The sequence below is a fragment of the Sarcophilus harrisii genome, chromosome 2, assembly GCF_902635505.1.
Source record: "Sarcophilus harrisii chromosome 2, mSarHar1.11, whole genome shotgun sequence".
Lineage (NCBI taxonomy): Eukaryota > Metazoa > Chordata > Mammalia > Dasyuromorphia > Dasyuridae > Sarcophilus > Sarcophilus harrisii.
Window position 1 is genome coordinate 519,491,531 of NC_045427.1, and position 25,329 is coordinate 519,516,859.

At 38.2% G+C, this 25,329-nt stretch overlaps 1 protein-coding gene across 1 annotated transcript in view; it reads left to right on the forward strand.

Moving 5' to 3' along the window:
• Positions 1–3,808: 3,808 nt before the first annotated feature.
• Positions 3,809–25,329, forward strand: part of LOC116421836 (multiple epidermal growth factor-like domains protein 11) — a 232,309-nt gene continuing 210,788 nt past the window's right edge. The window contains exon 1 of the mRNA XM_031955340.1: positions 3,809–3,854. The gene's annotated coding sequence lies outside the window, so the exon portion shown is untranslated. The remainder of the gene's footprint in view (positions 3,855–25,329) is intronic.

Sequence of the window (25,329 nt, forward strand, 5' to 3'; positions counted from 1 at the left end):
CAATCCTGCCACTATTTTTGTAGGGTTCTGCTAAGCTTTTATATTCCTCCTCTGTGACTTGCCCTTATTTCTCTCTTCTTTACATATCTTTTAAAAAAAATATGTTTGTTTATGAGTTTTTGGTTCCTCGCTGTAAGCCTCTTTAGAGGTCTCCCTTTCCTTCTCATTGGAATTCTCTTTGTGCCTTTAAATTTTCATTTTTGAGAACTTTTCATCTTTTTTACTAGCTCCCTATTACCTCTAGGATCAAATTAAACAACAACAACTTCTCTTTGGCTTTTTTAAAGATCTTTAAAATCTGGCCACTTCTTATCCTTCCAGTGTTTTTATGTCTTACTCTCCCCACTATCTACTCCACCATCCACTGATACTAGCTTCCTTGTTTCCTTGAACTACATACTCCATTTCTTGATTGAGCATTTCTTCTGGCTATCTTCCATGCCTGACACTTTCTCTTTCCTCACCTCTGTTTCCTAGTTTCATTGGCTTCTGAAGTTTTAGTTCAGGTTCCATCTTTAACAAGAAGCCTTTCCAAAACCTTTTAATCTTAATTGCCTTTCCCTTGAGTTTACCTCCACTTTATCCTGTATATATCTTATTTATACACAGTTGTTTGCAAAATTTCTCCCCATTAGACTGAATTCCTTGAGATAAGGAATTAATTTTTTGCCTGTCTTTGTAGCTCTGGTACTTAGTACAGTGGCTGGCACATAGTAGGCATTTAATAAATACTAGCTTATTAGTTCCTGAGCTTCTTCTATAGAATGGAATTCCGAACCTATCCTTTCTCAAAACCCTCTCATATATTTTCAAAAAATCACAAAATAACAGACTATGTCCAGTTTTCCTCTCATTTATTACAAATTACAAGATTGAGAGGCTTATTTGTTCTATCACTTCTAACAGGTTCCCATTATTTCTTCTTCAGTCATTAATTCCTTCTTATTGATGATTCAGGTCCAGAATTGCAGTTTTCCTCTTTACTTCCTCTCCCTTTCAAAGGATGAAATTGTCATTAAGAAAAATGAGAGAACTATTAGTTGCTCTGCCTTTGTCAGAGAGTTCCTTAGATGTCCACATAAATGAAATCCTCATCATTACCATGACACTTCCTTACCAGATGTGATCTACTTCCCAGACTCATCATCTATTTCCTTTTTCTGTCCAGGTCATCTATGGCCTATTCCAATGCCAATATTGTTTCTGTTATTTATTTCATTGATCTTCACTGAAATGCTCCCTACCATATTTCCACTCCTCTGGTATCAGGATTTCTTCACATGAATAATAATAATACCTAACATTTATATAGCTCCTAATATATGCCAGCCATTCTGCTAAACACTTCATAAATACATGTGTCACATCTGTTTTTTGTAAATGTTAGTCTATCTTGACTCTGCTACTCCTTTTGAATAAGCTATGCAATCGAGAGACATGTTCTAGTCATAAATCTCATCCTACCATAATCTCATCCTACCATAACCTTATCCTACCATATACCTATCGCTAGCCTATGATATCCATGAGACCAAATTTGCTTCCTTATATAGACATCTATTTTGATTTGTTTGCTATTCATACTTAAGGCTTTTGTGATAATTGACACTATGTATTTGACACTATAAATTTTATTATTGCTGGCTCCTTTCTTGAATTTTGTGTCTCTACTGCTATTTTTTCTTATAACTACTTTTTGTAGTAACGTTTGGCTGATAGGTATAACTTTCTTCCTCCTTTTTCCTTTCCAAAGCTGGGGCTTTGGACTCTAAATACAATGTTCTATCTATTCTGCCAGTAACATCTTTGGATTCTTAGTCTAGTATTTTTTCTGCAATGTCATGTGGAAAATAGTTCAGAATTAAAGGCTGGACCCCTTTCTTGGTCTTACTGGGATGAGAGTTTTCAGGGTGGAAAGAGTCCAGGACACTGGGTTCACTTATTTGACTAAATTGTCTATGGGATGGAATTCAGTCAAGATATCTCTATTACTTTGGAACTTTCACAATTCTATAATCTTATTGAAAGGAATGAGCCCTATTTAGAATTTTAGATTGTTCCTAAGAGAAGTGTTCAATTTAAGGCCTTTATAGCTGCAAGTAGTCCAAAATTCCTTAGTATGGCCAGAATCAGATTCAAATAAAATTGGGAAATGTTTAACAGAATGAACACAAATATAAATCACTATAGATAAGGTTAATTTGTGGTTTTCTAAATCAATATATACCCCACGGGGATTTGAGTTTGACACCACTGCCCAAGAGGATGAGGGCTTACTTTTGAAATGAAGGAAGTCCACTCTCCTCCACTCTATATATACTATCTGGGACTCTGTTTCTATCCTGTAGGGCTTAGCTGTATGGGACATATGGCAAACTGGGCTCCACACTCTTAAAGGACAGTAATGGTTATAATACATTACTTTTTCTTTTCTGATGCTTCTGTTGTCCGTACTTTTATTTCCTTCTTGGATACTACTTTGGGGGCAGGAAGAAAGGAAAGTGATCTGGACTCTTCTCAGGCACTACCCAGAGAATGATTTTAGGTGGATTCTATCTGGACTCAGAGGACTTAATGTTTAGGCACAGAAACTATTTCCAAAAGCCTCAGAATGAACTGGAGGTTTTATTTGCAAATAATTCTGGCTGCTAGTGTGGAAAGTCCCATTATCCCTACTTTGGGCCTTCAGGTTTTTTATTTCATTTTTTTGGTGTATGTTTTAGTCCAAGGGGAAAGGGAAAGCTAACCAGTTAAGAAGACTGCATCATGCAGCTATTCATGTTTCTACAAAGTAATAACCCTTCTTTCCTTGTCATTCCAGTTTCTGTAGGAGGTAGGGAACTGAGAAGTCTGCTCAATTCTTAGTTGAGCTCTACTGGGCAGGGCAGGCTAGATTCTTTGCTTCCAGGACTGACATTGAAATTAGGGGGATTTTGAAGTAGATGATCCCCAAGGCCCTTTCAAATCTTTATTTTTATTTTTATTAAAAAAGAGAGAGAGAGTGGGGAGGAGGGAGGAGGCAGAGAGACATTGACAACATTGGTGCAGAGGCAAAAGAAAGAAGGCTTAAGTTGACGCCTGGGGTGGGGGAAGGGGAAGGGAATAACAGAAAAAGAGAGTTATAGATGAGGAAAAACAAGGCTTCTCTGTCCCCTATCCCATTCTTGGACCTTCTAGCCTTGACACCAGTCTTTCTAGTGTGTTAATGACGTCCTGTCCCCTTTCCCCTTCAATTTTCTGGTCCCTCTTTCTGGTCCTGTGCTCCTGATCTAGATTAGAGTCCCCTCGTGTACTCTTCAGTTTGTGGAGGCTCAGGTGCGGGTTTAAGCGGGGCTCACTTAGGTTCTCCCTCCTCCCCTTCCCACGTGCGGTCCGCCCCGCCCCTCGGCCGGACTAGCCAGCAGCTTTGAGTAGGAGCTGCTTGGATAACCGCAACTCCAAACCCTTAGAGGCGGGGAGAGAGTGGAAGGGAGGAAGAGAGATGGAGAAAAAGGGAGAGACCGAGAGAGAGGAACAGAAATGAGAGACTGGGAGCTAGAAGAATAGAGAAGGAAGGTCAGAGAGAATCGACCAGGGAGAGGAAAAGAGGAAGAAAAAGAGAGAGAGGAAAGGGGAGAGTGAGAGGGAGGGAGGCTGCAGGGAGGGACAGAGGGACGAGGGAAGGGGTGGGGGCTTACTCGGCAGCAGCGGCAACAGCTGCAGCTGCCGCCGCTCCTCTAGCCTCCAGCTCGCAGGGCTCGTTGCAGAGTCTGTGGTCTCCACTCCCGGGAACCAGGCTTCGGAGCTCCCGCATTTCGCGGCCGCTGCGCCTTGACTCTGAGGAAGAGCTGGTCTGCTTAGAGCCGCCAGGGCAGGTAAGCGATGGGGAGAGGCGGCTCAGGAATAAAGGGTCCTCGGGGCTTGGTCCCAGACTAACTTTGCCCTGCACTCCTGTCCCTACTCGTGCCCTTGCCATCTCTTTCAGGTTCATTCCACGATCCAGGATGCGGCACTCGAGTTTTGCGGGGAGGGCTGGGGATTTTGACCAGAAGCCCGGGGGTCCGGCTGGGGTCCCAGGGCGATGAATTGAGCCAACGGGGTAGGACGCACGGCTGTGGGGAACCGGCCAGAGAACCCGCCCGGATTCGGGGCGTCCCCGCAGCCGCGTGCGGGTAATTGAGGCTTCTCTCCACGTGGGGGAAAGGAACAGAGGGAGAAAACCCTGGCAGCACCGCGGCCCCATGGTCCCGGGTGGGCGGCACAGCGACTGGGGTGCCTCCGGAGGCTGGGCGCACAGCTGACGCGAGTCGGCAGGCGGTCTCGGCAGCCACGTCTTCTAGATGCCTGAAAAACGGCACCTTATCCATTTCTGCGCCCATGGGTCTTTTGCGTGGCTTCATTTCTGCAAGCGGGACGAGGAAAAATACTCCCCCTCCTGTCCCACCTCGTCTCTTTCCTGCCGGCTTTCATGCTTTCCTGCCTTGACCCACACCCGGATTCCTAAACCCTTTCAGAATGGGGACCCGGAGTGAATGGGTTTGCTCAGAGCAACAGCTCGGGCAGAGAACTGAGACATTAACATCGTCCATCCTTAGCGAAAATTGACTTTCCACGACTAGATTGACAGTGGACTCTATCTATATACCTGGAGAGTGGATCCTGAGTTCCTAACTTTCCCCCTCTTAATAGGGATGTTACTTGGAGAGGGAGATAGATAAAAGGGTAATGACCTCTCTAAGTACTTCAAAATGAAGCTGACTTTCCAAATGTGGTTTATTTATTTGTTTTGTAATAATAACCCAGAGATGAGTTACTGGCTGGTTAAAAAAAAAAAAATATATATATATATATATTATTATTATTATTTTCTTTTTGATCACAACGACTCGTGAAGGCATCCTACTAAGGCACAGAGAGGTTGCGATCTTTTGCTGGGGGAAGGAAGCTTCCCCTATGATAAGACCACGGATAGTTGAAGTATTGAAGTAATAACGATTTTGAACGCAGAATGTTTCTAATGGGGACAAACGCGTGTCTGTGTTTGAAGCTCAGATATCGCTGTGCCTTTGAGAGCAAAGAGCTGGCAAGCAGAGCTATGGGCTCTTCCGCAGCCCCGGGCTGCCCTGGTTGCTTCCCTTAAACAGGGCATCTCAATTCTGTGGCTCAGTGTCCGGAACTAGTTCTCGTAACCCCCTAGAAACCTCTCTTGAGGTTCAGATGTCTTCCCCCCCCCCCATGTTTCCTTTTCAAAAGACTAGATTCACTAAGTGGTTAAGCACCGGTATCGCCCGAAGGATGAAAAGAAAGACTAGTAATCTCTTGGGATGAGTGAGCTGGGCTTGTTTTGAATCTTGGTGATTTTTTTGAGGACATCTAAGAGGAGAAAGGCAGTGAGCGAGACTCAGAGTCTATTCTCTCCGAGAGACAATCTGTGACCTCGGGGAAGGAGAAGTGGAAGTTACTATAGGGGTTTGAAGGGTGGGCAGAAAGGTGGGCCGAAAGTGTTTACTGGCTGAGTTGGACTGATTTGTAGAAAATGCACAAAAGCCGTTTCCTTCGAGGAATAGATGAATGCCGTGGAGGGAAATGTCTAACTTCATTCTAGAAGAGTTTGAACTCCAGCTTTCTTTGTCCTGGAGGGAGGTCTAAATGAAGAGGAGGCAGGTAGGTTTCCATTCAGGTCTTCATATTCTAAACAAATTCAGGTCAGTGGGGATGATAGCATTTGAGAACTATGAGGAGAGGTCATGCAATCATAATCCCCAAGAATCCCCAGGAGGGGGTCCCCCGAGGGACTGGACCTTGTCACATATCAACCAACAAGTATTCTGGAGAATGCAGTCTGGATATATCCAACATTATGTATAAAAGTAACAAATGGTATCTCTTAAAGTGAATATAGATTTTAAATGGAAATGGAGTTATATTAGTTAGCTTTTGACTCCAGTGAGGACCTTTGGAAGACTGAGTGTGATACCACAACTGCACCTGATTGGATGAAGATGTGTTAGGAGGTTCAAGCTGTGCTTTTTATTTGACAAATGCTGCATTGGGATACAGAGAATGTAATATAGACTTGGAATAAAAAATCTTAGGTTTGAATTCTGGTTCTGCCACTTAATATCTGTGTGGCCTTGGCCAAATCAGAGCCTCTATGAGCTTCCTTTCACTCATCAGTAGTGAGAATCATGGGGCAGCTAGGTGGCATAGTGGATACAGCACTGAGCCTGGAATAAGGAATATTCATCTTCCTGAGTTCAAATCTGACCTTAGACAGTAGCTGTGTGATACCAAGCAAATCACTTAATCCTGTTTGTCTCAGTTTTCTCATCTATCAGATGAACTGGAGAAGGAAATGGCAAATCATTACAGTATTTTTGCAACAACAACAACAACAACAACAAAAAAGCCCTAAATGGGGTCATGGAGAGTTGCACATGAATGAAAAGACTGAACTACAATAGCTGGGAATCATAAGTGATACTGCCCTCACTGGCTTTTTTGTGGTGAAGAGATTTGTGAATTCTAACATATTATAGAAATGTTAACTATTTTGGTGATTCATTCTTGACCTAAACAAATATTGATTTGGCTCCTTTAAAAAACCAGTGATAAACTAGCATAATAGAGATGTCTCCTAACCCTTGCCCTTTAGGAGTTTTCAGCTCTAAATCTTATGAATTAGTAGCAAGGATAAGGACTGCTTTATATTGTAGTTAAGTGTTACCCTTAAGTGGTATAGGACTTCAGAAGAGGGAAAAATGTCTTTTGTATTGAAAGATCAATGAAGGCTTGCTGGAAGAGATGGAATTGAGCTAAACTTTGAAGGAGACAGAAGAGTTCAATGTGCAGAGATTTGAGAGCTTTCCAGGTAGTATGAATCACATGAACAAAGATGCAGGTGGCAAAGCTCAAAATGTGTAACTTAAGGGACATAGAGTAAACCATAATCTGAGGATTGTATGGAGAGAGCAAAGCTCTTGGTTGGAAGCTAGAACTACTTAATATAGGGCTTGATCTGGGACTAATTCCTCAAATTTACCATCAGACAGCCCCTGGTTAGATTCTGAAGTAGGGTGGGTAAATAGTATGCACACTGGATTCTATTGATTAGGTGCTATTGATTCAATGTGGACTATTTTTTTGCTATGCAACCTTTTGACCACTTCTTTGTTCTTCCTCAACAGCAAACATTTATGGAGTACTTACTATGTACCTACTGTGACACAGACACACTAAAGTGACCTGTATCATTCATCTAGAGCAGAAAGCAATTGCAGAGGCTACTTGGTTCAATCTCTTCATGTTAGAGATGATGACATTTAAGCAGAAGAAAGTTAAAGGGACTTAAGGTCACATAGAATCAGAGGTAGGATTTGGAGCCAAGTCACCTGACACCAGAGTCAACATGGGTTTTCCATGGTTCTAAGCCATCTGTCTTGAGTATAATTATTGCTGACATTTCTTAGTTCTTTAAGTCTTACAAAGCACTTTATATATCTTATTATCTTGCTTGATCTGCACAGCATCTTTCTGAGATAGGTGCTCCTGGTATTATTATCTTCATTTTAGAGAAGAAGAAATGGGGGCTCAGAGACGTTAAATAATTTCCCCATAGTCACAAAGTTGATCAGTTTGAGAAGAATTCCAATCCAAGTCCAATGCTTTTGTCCCTAAACAAAGATCCCACTGATAATTCCAACTTTTTATGCTTAGCTTTGTTTAAAGGCTTGATGGTTAAAAATGTTGGCTGAGATGAAGTTTGGGGAATATCTGTAGGTTTAAATGATCCAGGCTTCTTTGTTGCTATGGTTAAGGAAGAGAAAGTTGTATTTATGACCTTCCACCAGGGATTCTCAAATTGTTTGGCAAACAGTACCTCTGGCAGAGTAGAAAGGGAGCTGTGGTAACAGTAATAATGGCTTAATATTATATGCCTAAAGAAAGGTGCTAGATAGTATCCAGCTTTTGCAGTTGCAGTTTTGAAGTTCATAGTCTCATTATTTTTTGGACCACACCTTCATTGGTGTAAGGAACTTGCAATGATGAAACACCCTTCTTCAAGGCAGATCCTTACTTTCTCTCAATTTTAGAAAGTTCCTTGGGTCTAGACTCTGTTAAATGAATTGCCTGGGGTGATGCCTCCAGCTTGTGTTAGGAAGTAAGGCTTGAAAGCAAAGTTTTCTGATTTCCAAATCTACATATCTCCCTGTTCACTTCCAGAACTACCTCTTAAAGGATTTTTAAGGTGGGTAAACTGAGTTCAAGATCACACACACATACACAATTGAATAGCAAATAGAATACCAAGGGGTGCCATTGTTCTGATTCAAATTAATCCAACCATTTCTCTTTCTTATCTGATAGATGAAAGGCTTGAAGGAACAGAGAAGATGACTGTATTTCTTGAGATCACTCAGCTCTTCTTTAGTAGAGTCCAGAATAATAATTATAATTTAGAGATGAGTCTCTCAGCCCCCCTCACCCCAGGAGGCCATAGAATTAAAAGAATATATTATCTTCATCAACAGAGGAAGAGAATACATCGCAACATAATTAGGGAATAAATAGGTGCCATTTGTTGGATGTAAGTTTCATGCCCTATGGCTCAGTGGGGGTTTATTATAGCAATATTATAATTGAAAAGGTGTCATCTACTCTGAAGGTGATTCATGAAACTTTCATGGGCTGGGTGGTCATTGTCCAAAAGGCATGTCTTTTTCATTAGAGGAAGAAACAGAGCCAGAGAGATGGTTGCTTCTGCTCATGGGGTAGTCTGTGCTTTATTTGATGGTAACTATGTGACAGCTCTCCTTAGAGAAGCAAGGAAAAATTATGCAGAAATGAATGCATTGTAATTGGATCAAGTCCATGCTATTCATTTAAAGGTTGTTTTGTTAATGATTTCAATTTTGGAGGTTTTAAGGATTTAAATTTACTTTGAAATGCTATCTCACCTATAACCGGAGGAGAAAACTAGAGTTTGTGTCTTAGTTGACTTAGTTTAGTAAAATGTAACAACACAGTTTATCCCCGAAGTGTTAATTAGACCCCAAAGGAAAAAAAACATAAAAGAGTTGTTTCCCTAAATGCTGGCATTTTTCATTTGGATTCTATTTATTGATTATTTTACAGTTGAGAAGAAACAAAAACAAAAATGCATGTTTTTGTAGCAAATAAAGCCTGCTGCAGTAATTATGCACATTCAACATAGATCTGTTACTGGAGTAGGAAGTTGAGTTTCAGTTTGACCTTAAAATATTTGACTGAAACATAGTTAAATGATTTAAGGAAGACAAGACCTTCATCTCATAGTCAGCTTGAGATCTAGAGGAGAAACAAGAGAATGGGGAATACTCACTCAATAAGCATTTATTGAATGCTTATTATATGCATTGTGCTAGCCATTGAAGATGCAAAGACAAAAATAAAAATCCATGCCCTTGAGGAGGAGTTTATATTTTATGCCAATACAGATGTCAGAACAAAGTCAAGTAGAGGATCAATAACAAATATTTAAGTTCTTACTATGGACCTAGTGTCAGAAAGCAGGTAACAGGGCATATTGGAAAATAATTTGGATTTGAAGACAAAGGACCTGAATCTGAAGCTTATTTATTAGTGTGTGACCTTTGGTGAATCGCTTTATTTTTCTGGGCCTCAGTTCCCTCATCAATGAAGAGATTAGACTAAGTGATCTCTAACAGGTTTTACAGTTCCAGAGCTTGTGGCTTACAGTGTGAGGAACAGAACCCTTGAGGACAGGACTGAAGCTTTGATTTCTGTGTTCTCCAGCATGATGGATCGAATGTAGAATAAAAAAGGCTTCATAGACTTCTTTTGTTGGTTAGTTAATATGAGTATTAGAAAACATAGTCTCTACCCTCAAGGAGTTTATCATTTTGTTATGGAAATATGACCAAGACCTATAAAGCAATTACAGAATAACTTTAGTATGTGGTTAACTGCTAAAGTGTGGAGTACAGTAAGTGAGGTAGGCTTTTAGATAAAAAGGGTCAGGGAAGGCTTAGACTTAGATCTGGAAGGGACTTTAGAGGGTACCTGCATTTTTTTCCCCCCAATACAGCTGAGGAAAGGAGTGATTGCTGACCTGCTCAAGGTCAACAAGGCAGTAAAGGACCAGCATCAGAATTAAATTCTTTAAATTCAGCTCTCCATTTCTTCATCATGCCTTCCTTAATAGAGAATATGGGACTTAAATTTTGCTTCAATGATTGATTTCTCTTGGTCCTGGCCAGTGCAGAGAACCGACTCTGTGTGGTCATGTGAAAAGAGCCTCACTTTGGAATTCTATGACCTGGATTCAAATGTTGTTTATGCTATGTGACATTGGACAGGTCATTTAACTTCTCTAGGGCTCAGTATTCTCCTTTATAAGATAGGAGGGTTGGTCTGTATGACCTTTTTGGGTCCTTTCTTACTGAATCCTTCAAAGAAAATTTGGGGATGGAAGTTCTTCTGTGTTAGAGGTGTCAATGCCCTGCTGAAGTGATCACTCCCTTTCATCTCATAACTAACTTACCTCTTCTACTTATACAGTTTTTATGGTAGTTTTTACATGATTTTGTGAAAAATTTATCATTGGTAACACACTATAGACATTATTCTTTTTTTTTCTTTTTTTTTTTTTTGCTTTTTAACCAAAATTTAGGTTTCATATATTAGAAATTTATTTATTTATAATAACTTTTTATTGACAGAACCCATGCCAGGGTAATTTTTTTACAACATTATCCCTTGCACTCACTTTTGTTCTGATTTTTCCCCTCCCTCCCTCCACCCCCTCCCCCAGATGGCAAGCAGTCCTATACATGTTAAATAGGTTACAGTATATCCTAGATACAATATATGTGTGCAGAACCCAACAGTTCTCTTGTTGCACAGGGAGAAATGCATTCAGAAGGTATAAATGACCCGGGAAGAAAAACAAAAATGCAAGCAGTTTACATTCATTCCCCAGTGTTCTTTCTTTGGGTGTAGCTGCTTCTTAGACATTATTCTTAATGTCACTGTCTTACTATCCACTTTGGATTGTTTTTGATGTTTAATTTTTCCCTCCAAATAAATTTTCTACAGATAATGACACATATCTCTTCTTCCCCCCAATTTAAAAAATTTTTCATTCAAAGTTTTGAGTTCTTATGCCCAAAGGGCTATCAAACTTTTTACCCTTTGGTCCAGCCGTGTCTCTATTGGGTTTGTATCCCAAAGAGATCATTTAAAAAAAAAAAAAAAGGACTCACATGTGCAAAAATGTTTGTAGCAGCCCTTTTTGTAGTGGCAAGGAACTGGAAATTGAATAGATGCTCATCAGTTGGGGAATGGCTGAATATGTTATGATACATCAATGTAATGGAATATTATTGTTCTATAAGAAATGATCAGCAGGCTGATTTTAGCCTGGAAAGACTAACATGAACTGATGCTAAATGAAGTGAATAGAACCAGGAGAACATTGTACATGGCAACAACAAGATTATGTGATGATTAACTGTGATGGACGTGGTTCTTTTCAACGATGAGATGATTCAAAACAATTACAATAGACTTGTGATGAAAAGAGCTATCTGCATCCAGAGAGAACTATGGAGACTGAATGTGGATCAAACATAGTATTTTCAGTTTTATTATTGTTGTTTGTTTGCTTGTTTTTTTCCTTTTCACATTTTGATCTGATTTTTCTTGTGCAGGATGACAAATGTGGAAATATTTAGAAAAATTGTACCTGTTTAGCCTATATTAGATTGCCTGCTATCTTGGGGAGAGAGGGAAGCAAGGGAAAGAGGAAGAAAAATTTTGAACACAAACCCTTATAAAAATGAGTGTTGAAAATTACCTTTGCATGTATTTGGAAAAATAAAAAGCTCTAAAAATAAAAAAAGTAAAATTTTGAGTTCCAAATTCCATTCCTTTCTTCCTCCCTCCCTTAGATTGTTAGCAATCATATATAGGTTACACAGTGCAATTATGTAAACCATTTCCATATTAGTCATTTTGTATAAGAAGACTTGAATTAAAAAAAAATTAAAGAAAGAAAGTGAAAAATAGAATGCTTTAGTCTTTCTTCAATCAATATCATTTCTTTGGATGTGGATAGTATGCTTCATCATTAGTCCTTTGAGATTGTCTTGCATCATTGTATTGTTGATACCTCTTTATTCTTAACAGAGAGGTATGTACTATAAGGACAGGATGTTGAATTCATTGTTCTATACATTTGTTTTTATTGAACTCTTTTTATTATGAAGGAGAGTTCAATTACTCTCTGTGCTGTGTGTTGTCCGGGGCAGAAATGACTGTGAAATAAAAAGAAAAAGTCAATAAAATTTATTCTAAAAATAAAATCAATATTCTTTTGAGGTCATTTTTTCTTTAAACATCACTGTCACTTTCTGATGATTCCTTCCCTCCACCCTGCCCCAACAGAAACCTTTTTGTAACAAACAAACACATAAATAAAACACTAGTTAAAACAGACCAACACACTGGATATCCCTGACAACGTATACTATATTTTTTGTACATGTAGCCTACCACTTTCCTACTGAGAAGAAAAAAGACATGTTTCATTATCAGCCCTCTTCAGCCATGATTAGACACTGTATTGATTAGAATTCAATGATATTTTCCTTTCAATTATTGTAGTCATTGTGTCAATTGTTCTGCCTCTGCTTATTTTACTTTGCATCAGTTCATACAAATCTTTCCAAATTTATCTAAATTCTTTTTTATTTCTCATGGCATAATAATTATTACATTTGCATATCACAGTTTATTAATGTTTAAGTCTTGTCATGTCATTGTATTCTATGAATTGAAGCCATGTCATATTCTTAAGGTGATTTTTTTTGGGGAGGGAGAGTGAAGAAGAGTCCAGAGCTGTTTTTTCACTGAGATAGTAGTGATGTTATAGTAGCAGACAACTTGAAGTCACTGCTAGTGCTATGAGATTTCCTAAATCCAACCCTACCTGATTCTTCTGCTGAATTTTGGGTCTGATTCATTAAGTATATAATTTGATAGATTACCATGTCATAGTTTGGTCCCATATGCATTTTTCATCCTCTTTGGTTTTCCACAGTTTTTGTTTAGATCAGTTTCTTCTACATTATTGTTGGTTTCCCTGAGATGAGAATACTTCTTTGTGTTCTGGAACTCCTGTTGGTAGGAGAGTTTCTTATTGATGGTGAGATTCTCCAAATGTTCTTTTTTTTTTTTTTTTTTTTTTTTTGCAGATGACATTGTACTAATTGTAAAAAGTCTCAGAATGTTACCAAATTAATCTCTGTCAAACACTTATTTTATGTTACTTTTTGACTATTGACTCTGGCTCCATGTTATTTATAGAACAGGTTTCAAACTACATAGTTTAACATTCACAAACCTTTCATCTAGGTCTTTCTCACTTCATTTTTCACTTTTGAACACAGATTTCTACTCTAGCAGTTTAAACTCTATCCTGTCAGATTGCTAGTATTCTGGGCATCCTCTGCTCTGGTAATACTAATGTATTTATGTAGATTCTCTGTTCCTGTCCTTAAAACATTTTTTTAATTTTCCTTCAATCTTGGACTATGAATATCATTTTAAAAAAGTAGTTACTTTTTCGATTAGTGAGCATTTATTTTCTTTATACCACTGGAAAAAAAGAAAAAAAATTTGTAACAAATATAAGTCAAATAAAATAAATACCTATATTGAATATGTCTAAAATATGTGTCTCATTCTGCAAATTTAGTCCATCACCTCTAACAGGAGGAATGTAGCTTTCTAAAATATGGGTCCTCTCTTCTGGATCTGTTCACTTTATTCTACATCAGTTCATGTAAATCTTCCCAGCTTTCTCTGGGAATGTTCATTGCACCATTCATATACTATATTTTGTTTAAACATTTCTCAGTTAATGGACACCTATTTCATTTTCAGTTCTTTGTGGGGCTATCATTTTAAAGAGAGAAACTTCTCCTGAGTTAAAATAAATCTGTGGTTTTTATCAGAATGTTTATTAAAATTAATTTTTCAATGTATAAAAATCTATTTTTCTCCCTCCCACTCACCTCTCCCATCTACCTCCCCCCCCCAAAAAAGCAAAATTCCTGTAACAAATATGCATAGTCAAATAGAGTAAATTCTCTCCATTGTTCATATCTCAGTCTGCATCTTGACAGAGTAATAATTGGAATTATGATTGGTTATTGTTGATCAAGTTTTTTGTTTGTCTTTGCAATGTTGTTATTGTATACATTATTCTCCTGGCTCTGCTAACTTTACTCTATATCATTTCATGCAAATCTTCCCAGGTTCCTCTGAAACTTTCCCCTTCATCATTATAGCACAGTAGCATTCCATCATACTTTGTTTAGTCATTCTCCAGATGATGGAACTATCTTAGTTTCCAGTTCTTGGAAGAAGTTTCTATAAATATTTTTGAACATTTGGATCCTTTTCTCCTTTATTTGATTTTTTTTGGAGGTATAAACCTACTAGTGATATCACTGGGAAAGGGATATAAATTTCAATAATTTTGGGGGGACATAGTTCCAATTGTTTTCCAGATTGGCTAGATCCCAGCTTTTTAAACCCCACATGGGGTCTTGGAACTGAATATGGGGGTTACAAAATGATGATTTATTATCAATATATATTTTATATACCTGAGTTCACATAAAAATTTCTCAGATAAAAAGTTGTTGCAAATGGAAAAAATTTAAGAAGCACTAGGCTAGACCAGTTCATAGTCTCGTTAGAGTGCATTAATGTACTTATTTTTCCATAGCCTCTCCAGCATTTGTCATTTTCCTTTTTTGTCAATTTTACTAATCTGATGGGTGCAGGATGTTACTTGAGAGTTGCTTTAATTTGTATTTCTCTGATTTTTAGTGATTTGGCCTTTTTTTTTTTTTTAAATACAGCTATTGATAACTTAGGTCTCACCTTTGAAAACTGCCTGGCCAAGATTTTCTAAACTCCTTTCCCTGTTTTTCAAGCATTGTCTGTGATTTGATCCTTATTCTACTATCCAACTTTATCACCTACCAAGCCTCAGCTTCCTTTTCTGTAATATTCATTCAACAAGCCTTCATTATCTACTGATTATTATTATCTACTTCATTATCAGACTCCAATGAACTGAGTTAAATACTGTAGTGGAATACAGAGATAAATAAGAACCTTTCTTGCCCTCACAGAGTTTAGTAGAAAGGCTAATTAACTGCATATCTCCCTCTCCTAAGGTTTCCCCTCTCCCCTTCTCTTTTCCCCTATCCTCTTCTCTCTTCCCATCCCTTGCCTCTCTCCACCAATGCAGTCTGATGTCTAATCTAGTTTGCCAGTGTGCAGTATTGGAGCATTAAGAGTTTAAATTGAAAAAAAAAAAAAAAAGAGGTTACATGAATTTGCCCATGGTTGCAGAGCTAGAATACATCTGAGTCAATACTTGAACCTATGTATTCCTGACTTGGATACCAACTCTTTAACCATTACACCATACTGCCCATTCTCCTTATTAGGTCATAAGTATTCCATTTCTCTTTTGCCCTGTAATGAATGCTCTTTCTTTACCTGATGACCCTTTCCCTTTTCTCTTTCACCTTTCTAGATCTTCCCATTGTTAAAGTTCCATCTCAAACCTCACTCATTTCATGAAGCTTTCTCTGATTACACTACTCTTTACTTTTTTTCTTTTCTGAACTTATGGCCCTATCTGTACCGTAGCATTTATAATGATATATTATCATTATTAGTGATGTATAACATATGTAATATATCATTATAATGATATAGTGATATATTATCTTGTGCTGTTTTCTTTTGTTTAATGCACATTAATCTTATCTTCCTAGTGGAATTATAAACTCTTTTAGGTCAGATACTGTCATATTCTTTTGTATCCTGCTGAAGGTTAGTACAAGTCTGAGAACATAGTAGGTCCTCCTTAAATATTTGTTGATTTGATAACCATGCTAGAAGTGGGAAGGCAGGTTTTAAAGGAAGTTTTAAAGACAGGATCTATGCTTAATACATCTTCAGAAAAGCATATCTTCTTCCTCTCTTCCATTGAGTCCTTTGAGAGAGGAATAATTTTGTCAGCAGAAACTATTTGGACATGCAATCCTTTTGCTTCAGGTATGTTAAGAACAAAAAGAGAGAATGAGAATGCAAGTGTCTGTATTTTGAAATCCTACTGTTTTACAGTTATTTGGATAAATGTCTTATTCCCAAAATAAGGTTGTAAGTAACTTAAAGGGTAGGGACTTGTCTTACTTCATCTTTATGTGCTCAGTGCCTTGAACTTAATACTTATTAAATGTTTGTTGAATTCAACTGGACTCATGGTGGCTATAAGTTCTAGGGCAAAGGTTCTTAAACTGTGGGTTGTGACCCCATATGGGGTCATGTAACTTAATGTGGGGGGGTCATGAAATGGTGATTTATTATTAGTAAATGTTTGATTTATATACCTATTTTATATATGTATATGTACCCCATGTCAGGTAAAAATTTCTCAGGTGAAAAGACGTCATGAGTGAAAAAAAAGGTGATTTTGGGGTGACTACAGGCATCACCATAGAATCATAGATGATAGCTAGAAGAGACTTCTGAGGTTTTCCAGTTCAAATCCTTTAATGTCCCTTCTATTTTTATATATGAATAAACAGGGATTTACAGAAGCTAAGGGACTTGAGCTGAGTCATTCAGACAATGAGTAGCTGAGCCTGAATTTGAGACTGAGAGAAATCTCTTTTTAGGGAAACTTCTGTTTCTGAAACTGATTTCTGTATACAGGGTGAGAAAAACTATATCTAGGAGTTCTTGCTAGTTATGGTGACATCTACTTACATCAGAGGGGGAAAAATCTTGAAAAAAAAGTTACTGTACCCTCTTCTTCTAATGCCTTTCCTGTATCTGATTGGTGTTTCCTAACCCAGATTTAAAAAATGCACAAGCAAATAAATGCAATCCCTACTCTGAATCACCTAAACTTTCTTTCAGAGGAAGAGGTGCAATCTACGGAAGAAAATAAAGTCATGACAGAGCCTATGAATATCAATAGGGAAAGCCTTAAAATACATCCCCAACCAACAGTTTGGCATTTTGCCACTCCTACAGCCCTTCAGTTAATTATGCTCTCATTATATTTTAAGGTTTTAGTTTTTTGAGAATGCCTTCATTTGAATCTCTCAGAGTTACCAGGTAGATAAATAAGTGCTTGTTGGGGCATCCTCTTTCCCTTGTAATTTTCTCCTTCTAATCTCTACCTCAAGGTTATTTTATCTCTGATGTTGACTTTTGAGGGAAAACAGAAGGGAAGATGCAACTCAACCAACTTTGTTTTCCTCCTTTGTTGTTGTGGATTGTTCAGTCTTTTATTTCAGACCTATCTGTTTCTTTATGGCCCTATTTGAAGTTTCCTTGGCAGAGATAATGGAGTAGTTTGCCATTTCCTTCTCTAGCTCATTTTACTGATGAGGAAACTGAAGCAAACAGGGTTAAGTGACTTGTTCAGAGTCACACAGCTAGTAAGTGTCTGAGGACAGATTTGAACTCATGAAGAGTTTTCCTGATTCCAGATTCAGGGTTCTATCCACTGAATTATCTAGCTGTCCTTCCCTCCTTTATCCCCAGCCTAGGTGTCATTCCCAACAGTAATTCCAGGTGAATATAGTCTTAGAGACTAAAACATGTCTGACTGTTTCCTAGAGCCTTTTGACCTTTATGGAAAAGAAAGAAAATGTTTTATAATATTTACTCAGGAAGAAAATTTTGAGAGGTGGGAGGTTATGGTAGAGTATTTGGAATAAGAGAATTTGGATTCAAATTTTCTCTCTGGTCTGCATTTTCTTCCTCTGTAAGATATAGGTGCTGCCCCAGATGATGCCAGTGGCCTCTTTTAGTGCTAAATCTTTAATATTCTGAGTTTTTTTTAAGTTTTTATTTTTACATCTTGAAGGGAAGGATGAATGGATTAAGAAGGTTGATGGGATGGGACATAGATGATTCATTGAGGCTGAGAGGTAGTGCCCTACAGTAGAAAGACAGATTGGAGTCAGAGAACTTGGGTTGAAGTTCTAGCTTTGCTACTTATATTTGTAAGTCATGTAACCTTTCTGGGCCTCAGAGCTTCAGATCTGTAAAATAAAGGTGTGTGTGAGGGGTAGGAGGAAGTACTTCTAGCTCTAAATCTAGTCTAGGTTTTGTAAATAGTTCATTCCCAATTTTTCACATTAACAGGATGACATAAAATCTAGAAATACTTTCCATTTGGCTTGTAATGAGATGTGTGATTTTTTTCTTCATCTGATTTTCTAATTATATTTTACATGGGCTAATATTGATATAATTTCACATTCCTTGAGGACACACCAAATGATACTGGTGATTGGGTGAAGTTAGTCTTGGATTTAAAATTTCCTATAGATATTCTATAAAGTGAGTCAATAGGAATCCACAGAATTTTGTCTTTTCCCATGATCTTACTCTTATCACGGTTCATTGTGTTGCCTTGGAGAAATTTGAAATGGATAGTGTTGTAACTTCTTGTTCCTGTTATTGCCTAGAATGATCAGGATTATCAGTTTGGAACTGGAAAGGTCCTAAGAGATCATCTGTTCTTTTAGTTACTTTGTGAATCTTCATGTATATACAATCTCCTTCCCAGGAGAATGTAAACTCCTGAGAGTGGGGGCTAGCTATATATATTTTTAATCTTTATATCATCAAAGCTTACTGTAGTAGCTTTCATATAGTAGGGATTTAGAAAATGTTAGTTGTTTTAGCTTGAATCTTCTCTAACTTCTTCCTTTTATTGAGAAGAAAACTGAAGTCCTGATTTGGCTTGCCCAAAATGATAAAGATTTAGCAAAGAGCAGAATTGGGATTTTAGTACACCAAATCTAGTGGTTCCCCCCTTTCCCCCCTCCTTCCCATGTTGCCTCTTATTTGAAAATCATCCTTGGTGGATTTGACTAGCTATATTTTGTATATGTCTGTGTCTGGGGTGACACTGTGATGAGATTAGGGTTCTTGGTGGTCAGGGAGTTAAATGATGAGGTTAGTGGCAGGTTTGGGGTTCAGGGAACCAATGAAGAGGTTTGGCTCCCCTAAATCCCCTTGGGATCCCGCACATGGCAGGGAATTGTGGGAACCCACTTCTGGTGGTGCAGAGGTCCTTCATAAAGGGATTCACGAACCCTCAAAACTAGACTGGTAAAAAGAAGTTTATTATTGGAGTTGGAAGTCAGCTTTTGCTGTGAATGAATAGAAAGACTGAATTCCTTAGTGGCAAGGTCCCAGCAGAGAAGTAAAGCTTCTAGTAGAGAAATCCCAACAGAGAGCTATAAAGTCTTGTTAAGAAAATAAATGAGACAAATAAAGAGAGGGTAACGCTGAAAGAGAATATCATTTCAGCGGGCAGAGGTTGCTGCTATTCCAGGGATGGCATATTATGTCCTCTGCAAAGAAATGAGTTTAAAATTGTCATTTTTTATAAGGAAATCTGAGACAGAAGTTTCAATTGAATGAAATTTCCTCAGTGCTGTCACTGCCCCCAGGCCTAGATGAGACCACTTACTGGGAGTGATTTTGAGCCAACAATAGGGGTCAGTAGAAATCTAGATTTCCAGCTAACTGAGATTACTTCAACTAGTCCCACTTTATCTTGGTTCCTTGGGGTGGGGCTCACAGAGGCAGGGTTCAAGGAGAATCTCTCCCTCAAGGAGCTTTAGAGAGAGTTTTGGGGCTCCCCTTGTCAAATGTACAGTCAGCAACACTATTGAGAAACTTCTCCAAGGTGATATAATAGTATTGGAAAAAACATTGGAAGATGATTGCATAGGTGAATATTTTGAAAAGTCTGCATTTGTTTTAGAAAAGAATTTGGAATTTTATCTTAAAAGACAAAAAATTGCACACATGCTTTGACCCAATGATTTAAGTACTAGGTATATATACCCCTCAAGAAGATCAAAGATAGAGGGAAAGGTCCCATATAAACAAAAATATTTACAGCAATATTTTTTTTTTTGTAATAGCTAAAGATTGGAAGGAAAATAAGATACTCATTATTGGGAAAGAGCTGAAAAAATTGTGATATGTAGATAAAATGGAATTTTTACATCATAAATTTTGTTCTGTAAAAAATGACAAATATAAAGAATTTAGAGAAACTTAAGAACTGTATGAATTGATGCAGAATGTAACCATTACAACAAGAAGAGCAATTTAACACAATCATCACAATTTAAAGGAAGATGACCTAGAAACACATCAGAACTCTGATCACTGTAGGCTTCAGAGGACTGATGAATGAAGTATATTTCCAACTTTCTAACTCTTGGCAGAGAAGTAAGTAGTAAACTCTATACATATGGAATGAAGTGTAATTTGTCATACATGACCAACATGTTGATTTATTTAATTTGGATGTTACTTAATTGTTACAAAGAAGGGCTTTATTGAGAATAAAGGAGACAGTAGGAAATGATAATGATAAGAAAAAGAAAAACGGGTCAATAGAACATTTAAGAAGAAAAAAAAGCACTGGATTAGGAGACCTAGATTAATCTCTAAGGTTCTTACTAGCTCTAAAATTCTATGATGCCATGACCTCTAAAACCTAGACTTTTTCTTAATTGCCCCTTTTACATCTTCTTCCCCCTTTTCTCCAGGGGCACACTCAGGTATATGAAAGAGTTCACCAGGCCATTGTCACATTTGCATATGAGTTTGCATATCACATGCATATCATTTGCATTGTCTATATAGGTAGTGTTTTCTATTCTTCAGAAATTTTCAAGGTAAAATGTGGCTACTTCTCTCAAGGTCATGGAACTCGATTGTTTATTTTTTCTCTCTCTTTTCCTGGTATGCCCCTTGTTCTTTCTGACCCAAACCACTTAAACAGAATTGTTGTGTGGAGACAATTGGAAAAAAGAAAAGATGGTTAAGTGTCAGAAACCTTTGCTTTTTTTTTATCCTTGTAAGTTATGACTTAGAGACAAAGGAAGTCTGGAGACTTTGCTGTCTCTCTGCCTGGCAGGTAGGAGAAACCATGAGCCTTGTGGTATCACTGAGTCTGGGCATTCTTTGTGTTAGAAAAGCTTTATTTATTTCCAAGGTATTGGCTTCTGCCTAGGATATGAGGTGAAAAATTAGAACTAGGAAAAAACCTATTAAAGCTATCAACATGTGGACGCCACCCAATATTGGGGAGTAGGGAGTAGATGTGAAAGATATGGAAAGGGATGACCTAGATGGGGAGACTTTTTGGAGGTACTAATGGGGGTGGACAACACTTGGGCATAACAACAGCCCATTTATAGCTGACTCTGGGCTTGCAATTCTAGCCACAGATAGAGAGATTCCTTGTGGTGATTCCTGCTATGTTGGCTTTTTCATGCTGGGATTTCTTGGCAGAGATTCTGTCCTGCTCTTGCCCTTTGTTTGCTCTTTTTGGACAATCTGATTCAATTCTCTGTTTCCCCTGGGGAGACATCTGCAGGTTCCCTGAGAAAGACAACTTTCTTGACACCTGAGCTGCCCTGTGGAGTATTGGTTATAGTTTTGCTGCCTCTGGAAGAAATAGCAATCTATGTACACCGGGAAATTATTCTAAAAGTTCCTATCTCCTCTTGAAATTCTGTCATTAGAGTCATTCCTTTCATAAAAATAGCTAGCACTTAGATAACATTTTAAATTTTGCAAAGCACATTAGAAATATCTAGCTTTATGCTGGGAAGTAGGTACTATTACGATCCTTGTTTTACAGATGAGTAAATTGAGGCATTGGTAGCTAGGTGATTTTGTAGGAATAAAGTGGGTTTATATTTATAGGGATGCAATGAATAGCACACTGGGCCTAGAATAAGAAAGATTCTTCTTCCTCAAATACTTTCTAGCTGGGGCACTCTGGACAATTCACTTCATTCACCACTTGTCTTCTTTTATTCATCTGTAAAAAAGCTAAAGAAGGAAATGTCAGATCACTTCAGTATTTTTGCCAAAGAAACTTCTGAAATGGGATCATAAAGAGTTGGACGTGACTGAAACTACACAACAAGGCTGAAGCAGAAGTTACACAGGGTCACACAACTAGTGTCCGAGGCTAGATTTGAACTCGGCTACAACACTTTGTCCATTGCACCAATTAGCTGCCACAACTTCCTTTGATTAAATACTACACTCTTCTTGTCCTTTTGAAAACAGAGCAATATTATTTCTCCCCTTTTGAATATGACTTAGCTATCAGATCATTTCTCAGAAGGGTCTAAAGCTGTAGATGACTTTGAGTTACTTTATTCCTATAAAATTTCATTCTTATAAGAAATAAAATTTTGTTGTGGAGGTGGAGTGTGATGAAAATGATGATTGCTGACTGTAATAATTTTCATTGTGCTTGAGTCAGTTATGCAGGCTCCCAATACTGGGCTGGGTCTGAGATGAATATCAAAGAGTCCCCCTGAACAGGTGTGGGTTATAGCACCAATTATAAAACTATGGGAAAGAGGGAAAGCAGACACTTTCATTAGTCTATTTGACAGAATAAATATGATGATTTTTTTGCCTGTGACATAATTAAATCATAGTAGATGCTAGGACTGGGAGCTGAAAGAAATGATGTTGAGCCTCGTTTAAAATTAGAAAGTTAGGTGTAGCTTTAATGGTGTAACTTGTGTCGTATAGTTTTGAGGGGATGCTTCTGACTTCTGCCTTGCAAGTACTATAGGTTTCTTTCCTTAAAATGAAACAATTGAGAGAGTTCATCAACATGATCAAATAATTCAGCCCAGCTCCCTAAGTCCAGGGCCTAAATAGGGCCAAATTTCATATTGAAGGCAACCCTGTCAAATTTGTATCCCTTTGGTTTAGTTTGCCCTTATTCAGCATTTTCTCTGAGAATATGGCCCATGTATAGTCCTAAGTTAGGGTCTGAGCCTCATTTTTACTGACTGAAGGAGGTGATTTCCCTAATGCTCTTCCAAGAGATTATCAGTGGGAGCATGTCCATGCCTACCAATGAACATAAAGTTGAAGTCTCATCTATAACATGAGACACCACTCTATCTAGCCTCATCAAATTGATTAAATACTTCTTTTAAGCGGTTCTTTACCCTGATGGAATAAGAATAATAATTTCTTTTGAGTGGGAAGTGAGGTAGGAACAGAGATCTATGTTCTGGCTAGAAGACCTTCTGGACTGGAGTCATGGTAACAGGATAGAGTATACTAATGATTAGAAAAGTGACCAGTTACTCAGGACTAGTTAATGTGTTGACCAATGGAGTATTGAGAAGGTCATGATTTCCCAAACGGGACCCAAGCTCCAAAAAAGGTATTGGCTTGGAAGTCCCAAAGCTACCTCTGAATGTCAGTCAGAATCTTTCCAGACTTTGGTGTTATATCTTCTCTGGAGTAATAAGGATAGAAATGTCTAGGATAACAATGGCCACAAGGTCATGAAGAAATAAGAGTCTCTTGTGTTTAGCTTAATTGAATGAGCATTTATTAAACCCACTAAAAGCCAGTACTCTACTAGAAAACAGTGCCTGTTTCTAGGGAGCTTATGTTCTACTGGCGTAAAGAAAACATACTCATGTAAGGAAATGCAAAATCTGTACAAAATAAATGCAGAGTAGTTTGGAGGGACCACTAGTATCTGGAGGGGTCAGGAAAGGCCTCTTGAGCTTGAACCTTAACAAGAGTGAAGGATTCCAAGAGGCTGAGATGAGGAGAGAGGAGACATGTGAATGTGTATGATGTCCAAGCACTCTCTCATTAGGGAAGCTTCTGATGATCTGTAATGAACTGCCTTGTAAGGTAGAGCTCTTTGGCCCTAGAGATCAGCTGGCCAGGGAAGTTGTCATAGAGAGTCATGTATTGGGTAGGAGTTTGCATGATACCTCCTAACTCTTCTAACTCTGGGATACCATATTAGGAAAGCACAGCATCCTGAGATCATAGTATTAGATCTAGAAAGGATTATAGAAGCCACTGAATCCAACCCCCTCATTTTGCAGATGAGGAAATTGGGTCCCAGAAAGATTAAATAATTTGTTCAAGATCACAGGACAATAAGGAGTAGATTTGGGATTTGAACTGAGGTATTCTGATTCCAGATCCAGGAAGGCTTTTCTCTATATTGTATTGTTTCCCTAACATGCCGAGCTGTGACTGGGGTGACTGGGAGGGAGGTGCAGAGAATGTTTAGATTGCAATAGGTTGTCATCCTGCAGGTGCAATACTGAGTCTGCACTCGGGAAAACCTGAATTCAAATCCAACCTCAGACAGTCACTAGCTGTGTGACTGTGGCAAGTCACTTAATCCTGTCTGCCTCAGATTCTCATCTGTAAAATGAGTTGGGGAAGGAAATAGCAAACCACTCTAGTATCTTTGCCCCAAATGAGGTCAGGAAGAATAGGACACAGTTGAAAAATGACTTAACAGCATCTTCCCACAGGTGGTCTTGGCTTGACTTCTTTGTTAAAGTGGGAGAACAGAAGTGAGAGGGGAGGAACATCATAGACCCTTTAGCTGACAGGGTAGTATCTTCTGAGAGTGGAATAATTTTTTACATTGTAGATCTCTTGAGTGATGTATACATCCATCAATGTTCCCTTAGGAATAAGGGATAGGTATCAGAGTTTGGAGAAGATGGTGATGGTTTCAGGCACCTTCTAATAATACTAATGCTAATACAGTTGGGAGGGCAGGACAGAGCATGGTACAGTGAAACAAACCCTGGACTTGGATTTAGAGATTCAGCTTTGTGTTTGGGCTCTGCCATCTAATCCTACGGTTGTGGGCAAGTCAGTCTCTTGCATTCATAATTTCTTTTGAAAAATGAGGGGGCTCATAGGGTCATAAATCTAGTGTTGGAAGGGCCAAGGGCCATCTAGTTCATTTCCTCACTATATATATATATATATATATATATATATATATATATTTCTATATATATATATATAAAGAGAGAGAGAGAAGAGAAGAGAAGGGAGAGGAGAGAGAGAGAAATCTAATGAGACCAAATTACTTATCTATGGCCATGTAGATAAGTTACAGAAATAGAGTTGGACTAGATCACCTCTGAGGTCTTCTCTAGCTTATAATTTCTGATCTGCTGATCCTCCCTGACCAGCACTTTCCAACTGAGAAGACCCTACCTCTTCTTCCCAGGAGACAGTATGTGCATGCCTATGGGGAGGCGGGGGAGGTCCTGAATAATAAGTAGTCCAATAAACCAATTTTTTTTTTTTTAAGCTAGGTGGGTATAAATTACTGCAGGAAGCTTTTTGGGTTGGTGTCTTCTGGGCCATTAGAAGAATCATTAATTA